Source organism: Stylophora pistillata, chromosome 2, assembly GCF_964205215.1.
Source record: "Stylophora pistillata chromosome 2, jaStyPist1.2, whole genome shotgun sequence".
In the NCBI taxonomy this organism is placed as follows: domain Eukaryota; kingdom Metazoa; phylum Cnidaria; class Anthozoa; order Scleractinia; family Pocilloporidae; genus Stylophora; species Stylophora pistillata.
Window position 1 is genome coordinate 47035318 of NC_142520.1, and position 10603 is coordinate 47045920.

Genomic DNA, 10603 nt, shown 5'->3' on the forward strand with positions numbered 1-10603 from the left:
CTCGCATTTGATTTTGAGATGAATACATCCACTTTGAACGAATTTATAGGGTATGTAGATTTGACCAATTTTCGTGAAATTTCGCCAAAACATTCCCGGGATGATGACGAACAAAAGTGTGTCAGGAAATTTTGATCTTTTAAATATTTTTTACGTGGTGTCCATTTACGCAAAACGCTTCGCATATTTTTCGCTACTCTAACTTTAGATGCGAATATCCAGACAACCAATCAGAATATTGGAAAAGCCTGACACGCTTTTGTTGATTGATACCTTGTGAATGAGACTAGGCAGCCATTTTTCTCGTGCCGCGGGATCCGATACCTGATAAATTCAATAGAAAAACACTCGGTCGTTTCACGCCTTTCCGGCTCCTGACACTTCCTAAGTGAAAAAATCGCCGAAATTATATTTTTATCGTAAATTGCATTTATTAACCTTTGTTTTGATGTCTAGTTTGTTAGGGTTTTCTTCCAACTAGCGCGCGTACGAATTTTCTCCCGAAGGACATCCGCGAAGGTAGGAGGTAACCTTAATTTTTGGGCTTTCAGGTTGGGCGCTTATTTGAGGCTGGGCGCTTATTTGAGACTGGGCGCTTCTTTGAGGCTGGGCGCTTCTTTGAGGCTGGGCGCTTCTTTGAGGCTGGGCGCTTCTTTGAGGCTGGGCGCTTCTTTGAGGCTGGGCGCTTCTTTGAGGCTGGGCGCTTCTTTGAGGCTGGGCGCTTCTTTGAGGCTGGGCGCTTCTTTGAGGCTGGGCGCTTCTTTGAGGCTGGGCGCTTCTTTGAGGCTGGGCGCTTCTTTGAGGCTGGGCGCTTCTTTGAGGCTGGGCGCTTCTTTGAGGCTGGGCGCTTCTTTGAGGCTGGGCGCTTATTTGAGGCTGGGCGCTTATGGTAACCCATTCTCCCTGAGGTCATACCGCTGACAAACGCCAAGATGCCCCTAGGCTCGAGATTGAACTATCCCACGCCGGCGAAGGTCCTTGAATCAAGCGCAATGTCATTCAAATTTTTACTTTGCCATCAAGGTCGTAATTTTGCATCTTAGATTTACTGGCTTCGTGCACGCCTTCAGCCTTATCTTTTTCTCCCTTCGATGTTTTTTTAATTTTTAACAACCACAGCGTGTTCCAACTTGATGTGACAGCTTAGACTTAGTTATGGCTTAGAGAGGAATCCAGCAGCTACAGCCACAATGGTACGCGTGTGTCGAGAATGGCAGTCGTTTTAGAAGTTGCTTAACGAGAATGTAGTGGAATACATCGCATAAACAATCCATTTCTGTTACATGATGACACATCTATGCTTTTGAAATGATACCGGTTGCTACGTTGTTTACAAGGCAAGAGTCGAGAGTCGGGTAAGTACGTGACTAATTTCAGCTGAATTTTATAAGTTCACAGTTCAACTTATGTTACAAGTAAGCTAGTGCCACGTATTCTTATTACAGTATCATACATGCCAAGCAAAGGTTTTGATTACCCTCCTGTCCAATAGCCAAAGGGTTTTTGGGCGGAATTACGCGAAACAATTCCATGTTTAAATAAATTTGGCCCCAGCGTTTCATTATTCAATAACTATTTACAATCAGGCTTGTTTACTGGAGGTTTGAGATGGATCCAAAAACGAACGCAGCTCCTCTAAGGATTTGGGAAATTTTTCTTTATAAAGTTCCCTGTGAAATCTGTGTCACTACGTTCCGAAAGTAAAGATGACCCATGATCTGACCTTGAACTGAGTTCACTTGCAAACGAGGATACGTTCTTAATTTACTTTGATTTGGAGTCTGGCCCAGTTACAACGCCGAATTTTTCTAGGACACGAAGAAGCTAATCAACTACTTTAACCAAGTACATCAAAAGATCGATTTTTAACTCTGTCATGTTGGTTCGTTCCGAAGATTACCTTTTTCTTGGATTAAAAATTAAAGCTAATTTTAATAAGTAACTGGCGTGACCAAGCAACTATCATTATGCATTGTTTGCGGTATTATTTGTCTCCACATTTCTTATTCAATAAACAATTTAAAAAGAAAGCTCCTAACTGGTTCAAGGCCTTTTCTTGTTATTTTCATAATATTAGGTAAATCTTAGTCAGTAGGGCTCAATGTTTTGACCCTGTGAAAAGGTTATTCACTGGAAAAACCAGTGTAAGGGTGGCCCCTTATTTTTTTTCAAGGTGAGAATTAAGTACAGTGATCTACGTATGCTGTTCCACGGTGAAACCAAAAGTTGACCTTTTCATTTGCCAAATATTGTTTATAAATTATTGTAATTCATTGTGAGGTCCAAACAATGGATGCAAGTTCAGAATCTCAAGCACTGAACTTTATCATTTGGTTAGAGCCATTTGAAAGACAAATTACCAGATGAAGTAAAAGGAAAGAAACAGAGAAATGTAATGCCACATGAGCCATGATGCGTGGAGGTTATGATTTTGATGGATCTTCATTCATTTATCTCATGCATTATGAAGAATTGAAACAACTCAGAAGGCAGATATGTTTCTGTACTTTCCATTTCGTATTTATTCGCTCAGGAGAAAAGGCACAGAAATTTTAGCAATCTGTAGTAATTTAACCATATTGCATAACCAAGTTATAAAGGAGAAGAGCTTGAATATCCAGCCCAGGAGAGGTAGGAGATGACTTGGCTCAGTAAAAAATGTATTATCAAAAACCAGGTAATTGCCAAGTCAATTAGATAGTGGAATTATCACAACCTTGGAAATATGTTAAGAGTTCATTTATAAATTTTAAAATAGGAAGAACATTGTTTATCCTGAGATCACTCTCTCCGCTGATGGGAAACATTGAAATCAAGGTTAAAATTCAGAAAAGGAGTATCTATGCACCCATTATCAACAGCTTTTTTTTCATGAAAGGCAAGTAAAGCAAACAGAATCAACTTCTTAAAATAGTTTCCACTTGATTAAAGTTCAGGGTGATATTTAAAAAATTATACAGCACTCAATGGTTCCTTTTCACTCTCATTTAGATTTTTTCCTCATTTAGTGGTACCAGTGACTTGGCTAACATATTTGTTCTTTTACAGAAATTTGGACAATTCCCCTGGAGCTTTATTCCAAAGGTTAGTATGATTGTCCCTTATTTTGTATCTATAGTTCAACTTGCTTATAATACTAAGACTCATAGTGTTTATTGGAATTAAATTTGCTGCAAATCTAAAGCTATCACTTGTAGAGGATCCATATACCTTGACTGGCCCCAAATTAAATGCTTTCTTTTTAGCTTGTTTAGGATACTACTCTTAGACCTGCTGAGGATACTGGTCTTTGACTCACTGAGGATACTGGTCTTTGACTCGCTGAGGATACTGGTCTTTGACTCGCTGAGGATACTGGTCTTTGACTCGCTGAGGATACTGGTCTTTGACTCGCTGAGGATACTGGTCTTTGACTCGCTGAGGATACTGGTCTTTGACTCGCTGAGGATACTGGACTTTGACTCGCTGAGGATACTGGGCTTTGACTCGCTGAGGATACTGGGCTTTGACTCGCTGAGGATACTGGTCTTTGACTGGCTGAGGATACTGGTCTTTGACTGGCTGAGGATACTGGTCTTTGACTCGCTGAGGATACTGGTCTTTGACTCGCTGAGGATACTGGTCTTTGACTCGCTGAGGATACTGGTCTTTGACTCGCTGAGGATACTGGTCTTTGACTCGCTGAGGATACTGGTCTTTGACTCGCTGAGGATACTGGTCTTTGACTCGCTGAGGATACTGGGCTTTGACTTGCTGAGGATACTGGACTTTGTAAGTCTGGCTCATTGAGAAGAAGTCTGGTTGACTCGCTGAGAATAATTCTGGTTGGCTCGCTGAGAACAAGTCTGGTTGGCTCGCTGAGAATAAGTCTGGTTGGCTCGCTGAGAATAAGTCTGGTTGGCTCGCTGAGAATAAGTCTGGTTGGCTCGCTGAGAATAAGTCTGGTTGGCTCGCTGAGAATAAGTCTGGTTGGCTCGCTGAGAATAAGTCTGGTTGGCTCCCTGAGAATAAGTCTGGTTGGCTCGCTGAGAATAAGTCTGGTTGGCTCGCTGAGAATAAGTCTGGTTGGCTCGCTGAGAATAAGTCTGGTTGGCTCGCTGAGAATGAGTCTGGTTGGCTCGCTGAGAATAATTCTGGTTGGCTCGCTGAGAATAATTCTGGTTGGCTCGCTGAGAATAAGTCTAGTTGGCTCGCTGAGAACGAGTCTGGTTGACTCACTGAGATGTTTGGTATTGCTATAATAACAAATTATTTCAGCCAAATTTTCTGAAATAGGGTTAGTTGTAGTGGGAGTATGTCTTTCTGTCATTAGAAAGACATACTCCCACTTGTTTTTTGCTCTTTTTTTCCCCAGTACAACTTTCTGATGTCAAGTAATGGATCTTTACATTGTAACAATGAAGCTGTGAATGAATAGAGGTGGTAGGTGTGAATGATTTAAATCCTATTGTGGAATTTTAAGGTAACATACCCCACCTTTCCTCCCCCCCCCCCCAAAAAAAAAAAAAAAAAAGGAAATAACCAGAATACTAAACGCCAAGTTGTCAGCCCTTTCTCTTACAAGTTAGTTGATTTAGTTCATAACTTCCTCTCCTTTTTCTTTAATTCCCTTCCTTGCCATGGTTATAATCACTGCCATTTCTGGGTTTACCTTATTTATCATTTTTGGCCTAGAGTTCCTTCTTGTCTCTTGGAAGTCAAATCATCCATCTAGAAGGCCTTTTTTTAGTTGAAGATTGTTTCATCTTCCTATTACCCATGCCTGTCATCTTAATTGACTTTCACTCAAAATTCACACCTAACTCTTTGTATTTGTTTCTCTTCCACAGTTGATGACTGGGATGGGAATTCACAGAAATGCAAACCAATGATATTTATCATGTGTTAAATAAATAAATCTTGAATATTAATTAAAAAATCATCGAAATGTACCGGCTGACTTATGCAAAATAGTTATTGTAGCATGGAAAAAAAAGGGAGATAATAAGAACCATCTGAATTAAATTAAGTAAGTTTAGATCCTAAAAGTGATTAAGTGAAGGAACAATGTCTGATTCAGTTAATAGCAAATCAGTTCTTGAAAATCTTGTAAGAAATAATAATGAATGCACAGGGTTTTCAATGAGGTTTTCAGTTTTTTTTTATGACCTGTATTTTTAATCCACTAAAAGGTCAAAATATGTGTATTGCCTCTTGGTATCTAATGAAAGTCAAATCCCTCTAATTGAATATACTAAAACTGTAAATAGTACAACTTCTCTTGTTGTGGCCATCAGCGATATTCAATATTCAGACATTTTTCTATTAAAAACAACATGAACTATTGAAAAGTAATATTGCCTCAATCAACTGATTTGTGAAAACTCCCCTTGGGTGAACATTTTGCAACAAACTTTGACTCGATATCAATAATAGATAAAAATTTCCCTTCTTGCAGTTAAAGGCAAGTACATTACCTACTCATAGTTCATAAAAGCCTTGAAAGTCTTTGAAGATGCTTGAATTCAAAAATTACAAATTCAAGGTCTTGAAAGTACTTGAATTTGAGGACTAGAACTTGATTTTTGCAATGCTTTTTCTTAACAATTTTCAAGTAAAAAACTGCAGTACTTTTTAAACTTTCTTATGCAAACCTTTCCAAAAGAGGTCCTTCAATTTATCTAAAACTTGGCAAAGTCATTGAAAAGCCCTTCAATTTCAACCTTTAGCACCTGTAGGAACCTACTCCTATTATTTTGATTATTGTCTAGTACCATAACAACATTCATTACACTCCAGCAGGCAAAAATAAAAACAAGTAGACTTATTCATGATTGGAAATGAAAAAAATTCGTAACGACAGTAACAATGGCAACAGGGCAGTCTCCTAAAGATAACTCCAGATATGCGATATAGAAAGCCCAAGTTCAAGCAGCTATGCGTCTACTTAAAGGGAAAAAAAGTCTAAAACAGCAAAATATGATGAAATATTCCTTGCATAATGAATACGAAGTTTCAGCATTTAATTTTTATTTATCAAAATGTACATCTTTCATGGTTTTAATTTCTGGTTTCCCTCTCGTTGTGGAAAGATGAAGTAACTTTAGTAATGGGATAGGATCCGATTCAAGATTTCAACTTAATTAATTAGTTAATTAATTAGTGCTACTTTATGTGCTGCAATTCATGCTAGAAGCTCTATAAAAATATCGGTTAAGGCCTTCCCTGCACTTTATAATCCCAAGAAAAAGAAAATAGAGATTACCTTAACATATTGCAGCAAAATCCCAGCTTATCTTGAACCTAAATCTTTACCCTGGAAAAAAGAAATATATACATCCGCGCATGCGCCAAGAGCAAAGTTTGGCACACGAGCATTCTTTCGCAAAACGACTCTCGTTTCGTCAAACGAGTCTCGTTTTTAAAAATGAGTGTCGTTTCTACAAACGAGTCTCGTTTCTAAAAACGAGTCTCGTTCCCAAAAACGAGTCTCGTTTCTATAAACGAGTCTCGTTTCTATTCACAAACAAACGAGTCTCGCTTTAAATCGTTTATCGAGTGACTTATAAATCGTGACGATTTAAAATCGACTCGTTGCCCAGAAACTGTGAGTGATCCGTAGAGTCTTATGGAGTGCGATGGGGTTTGGAAAAAAACCTCGATACCAACGGTGTTTACTTCATAAGTTTTTTAAGGAGATTCAGACACAGGATTCATAGAGAGGATATGAAGTAAGAGTGGAGAATATTGAAAATCAATTTTCCCATGTTGCCGTTTTTGTTTAGGCGATTCTCTTCCCCAAATATCAGGACGCCCTTTTTTTCGCTTGCGCGCGTTCCTGCTTTTTCTGCAACAACGTGCATTGAGATATTATTGAACTTTTACTGTAAATCTTTAAAGGGTAAATAAAGAACGGAAAACTTAGACATGCATATGAAGCAGTAAAGAAAACTGGATATCGCCGCACCCTTTTTCCTACTCACAACAGCGTCATCTATCGATACAACAACATTAAATCGCACTCTAGTTTTAAAATGCTACTATTTTTGCTCCTTCAATTACGATTGAATCACCAATCTCTTAAAATTTCAATCACATTTTATTTTTGAACACTCTGAATTGTTCGGCGTTAAACACTTCCAAAATAAAGGCAAACCATCACCACAGTGACTTTTGTAGGTGCTTTGAAAACGTCATTTTGCTCTCTGAATCCAACAAAGGCTTTGCCTCTATCCATGAAAATGAATAAACTATCTTTTTTCCCCATTATTATAATAGTCACCTAGGGCAAAAAACGCATTGCAGCGAGATGATGCGTGTATTAAAGCCCTTATCATCCCGTCAAAAAAATGTTACAAGAGAAATCGACATCGGGGAATTCGAAAAGATCTGTTTTAAAAGTGAGTTAAAATTCAAGGTAAAGTCGCACATTTTAAAAGTGCGTCTTTTCGTCAGAAAATCTTTCTGGACCAGTGTGGTCAATAGACCTAACCTATGAAAAACTTTTCAACATGGTCATGGACAGAGCTTAATTGTTTATCTAACTTTCTCTCAAAACCTGAAAGTAAAACCCGTAGCTTATTTACAAAACCGGATTTTGAACTAGATACTGATTGGCTAAAACGGCCAAAAAGGCTGCATTGATTTCTGAGGGGCTCCCGTTCTTCCCTCCTTATCCTCCAGCGTGTTGACTGGTCCAGTTTTAAAATTTTCCAGCAGGATTCAATTTCTTGGGTGTCAACCCCATAGTGACTGAGTCAACGAAGTTAAGTCGGTGGACAATCATTTGGTGTGCAGTTATGTTGTTAATTCTTTGGTCCACCTGCCGGAAGGAGGGCCGGTAATCCGAGTGCACTTCGGATCTAGGGCGGTGGCCATATCTCGTCTTTCCACTATCTGGAAGTGGTGTTATGCAGGTGAATTTTGTATCGTAACAATTCTAAAAACCCATGTCTCCCTTCGTGCACGTCTTCCCCTATTGTACTGAAATATTGAAAATAGTAGATATATTTGAGATGGATTTTGTCCCATCAATATCTTTATTTAGGCGTTATCCTAGCTATGCATATATGCGTAATTTATCATTCGCCTGTATGAAATAATTTTGATGTTAAAGCGCCCTGAGTACTTTTTGTTGTCACATTTCCACCTTCTTCAGCTTGCGAACCACATGTCGCAGAATATCAAGGAACAATGAGATTATGAAAATATTTACATTTAAAAATCTTTAGACAATGTCTGCTCTAGTATATACTATGTCAGTGATTCTTTTTTAACTCTTTTATTCCAGTAACGGTTATGATAATTTTTGTGTGCCAATAATGGGTGAGTTGCTCGGAGGTGCATAGCAAAGGATGCTCGGATTTTGAGTGCAGGCTGATCAGAGCGATCTTACGACGCTATTTACTGTTTCAGTATATACTTGAGAAAATAGAGATTTCAACCTTTGATAAGTGGTTGAACTCGCTCTCGTTGCATTTTACCACGTTCCCAGGTCCACCAAAGCGTGCGACTGGCCTTTCCTAAAGGTGTTTCGAGCAGCCATCCTGTAAGGGTCTACCAATCTTGCTGTTCAAGCATGCATTTAAATCAGAGAAGAAATAAACCATGAACTTCCTCTCTTTCCCAGGTCCACCAAGGGGCAGAATTGGCCTATCCTAAAGGAATCTCGAGCAGTCATCCTGTAAGGGTCTACTAATCTTGGTGTTCAAGCATGTATTCAAATCCAGGAAAGCCTGGAAATTCGTTGCTGGGAATCCTAAGCAGAGAAGAAATAAACCTCGTGCAGGGGTTTACCAAGTGGCACTCTGGGTAACTCCTCGAAAAACTGTTTGATCTCACACCTCTTTTCTTGCATCTTCTGCAACGCCTGTACAGCATTAAAAAGGAAAGACCCTTTAACGGTTTTGAACAAATTAAGATGGCCGGCTTAAACTTTGTGCATAAGCATTCTTTTTCCCTGAACATATAGACGCGTATAAGATACGACTTTTATGGTGGATTCTCTTGCTTCGAGAATTTTTGAATTAACATAAAGGAGGCCTTCCACATCGAATGGGAAAAGTGCAGTCTACAACAGCACCTGAGTACGTCGATAATTATTATTGTAATCCACAATACTTTTAGTGTTGTTTTGAGTTTTTTTTTTAGTTTTTATTTGTCGCGTAGGCGTCAATCCAATTTGTGCTACGAACAGCGAGCAGACGCACGTAAAATTTGTTACTATATAAGATGATAGAGATAGATTAAAGGACGTTTGTGCCAATGCACGCACACGATGAAAGAAGGACTAAAGCGCCCTTTCCCCGTTACTGTTTTTCAATTAATACAAAGTACATTTACGTCAGCCCCGCGCGTTAAGATGGTCGCTGCGTTAAAAAAAAAAAAAAAATCCAACGAAATGAGGTTTATCCATAATTGACGGTGCCCACTAAAAAGGAGACGTTCCAATATTTGTGTGCACGAGCTAAAAACAATTCATTACCATTGAAATGGAAATGCGACTTTTGGGCATATGCTCAATTCTTTAATTATAAGCGGAAAGGAATTGTACAAAATAATTTCTTTATTATCTCGTGCTGCAAAAAATTGATACCCTCGTTCGCAATTTAAAGCCTGGCATCTTTGGAGAACGCTTTCAGTTTAATCTCTTAAATAGGCCGAGGTGATTACCGAATTAGTCCCATTTTAAGTTTGGGTTGAATGTTTCATGGAATCTGCAAAAAATTAACTTCGTGTCGTTGCAACAGTGTTCGGCAACCGACCTACCGGCGTTGAGGTTGAACTCGCCAAAAAAAATTCATAAATGAATAATAGTAATGATATTAAAAAGATGCACCAAATAGTGGAGTGTTCCTATTGGGTGATGGTTCGAAAGTTTAAAGAATAAAATTATGGCCACTTTACGGCTGGCGGTTTTTTTTCTCCTTAAGCCGGTTACCATAAATATTTTTACTATTAACATTTTTTTTACGACTACTGTTTAAAAGCTTTATCGTGGGGCCCTGCTCTAAAGCTACATACTGACGTAAGGACTTACCATTTTCTTCTTCTCCTTGTTGGAGTCTACTCAGCTAGCAATAGCGAATAACGATCTAAATTTCAATGATTCTGTGACTTTCTTCAGTTTCCTAATTGACTATTTCGCACTTATGCAAATTACCTCTTTTTCACACGGTTGTTTAGAACAAAATGAATAGAACCTCTTTAGCTGACCGTAAATCATTGCTAAGCACAAGGTAAAACAGCCTATTATTTCAACTTGCGACTTCCTCATTACTGCTTCGCGCAAGGTAAGTTTGATTACTTTTCATCTTCTGTTATAATGGCGAAGTGTGTTTGCCGTTGTCACAACAGAAAACAGGACAGTTTGTAATTACAGTTATTACAACGATTACTAAAAATTTAGGTTTTGTTCATAAAAACGTTGGGTTGTTATGTACTTTCATTTAGGACGGAATATATTATTTGTATGTGGTGAAAATATTATCTGCGTATGCATGTCCTATAACTCCCCTGTTCCCGCGCTTTTTGATCTTACATTCTGCTGTCGCCTATCAAAAATGGACGCCCGTAATAAAAACGTTATTATTTAAACGCTGGTAAATTTACTAGTTGACGAAAG

General features: G+C 38.6%; 1 long non-coding RNA gene across 1 annotated transcript; it reads left to right on the forward strand.

Annotated features, from left to right (window-relative positions):
- The first annotated feature begins 995 nt into the window (after window positions 1–995).
- On the forward strand, window positions 996–4951 carry LOC148739922 (uncharacterized). The gene is made up of 4 exons (XR_015996367.1): window positions 996–1355; window positions 3049–3084; window positions 4355–4422; window positions 4830–4951. It is a non-coding gene; the product is annotated as an uncharacterized LOC148739922 (long non-coding RNA).
- Window positions 4952–10603: the final 5652 nt, after the last annotated feature.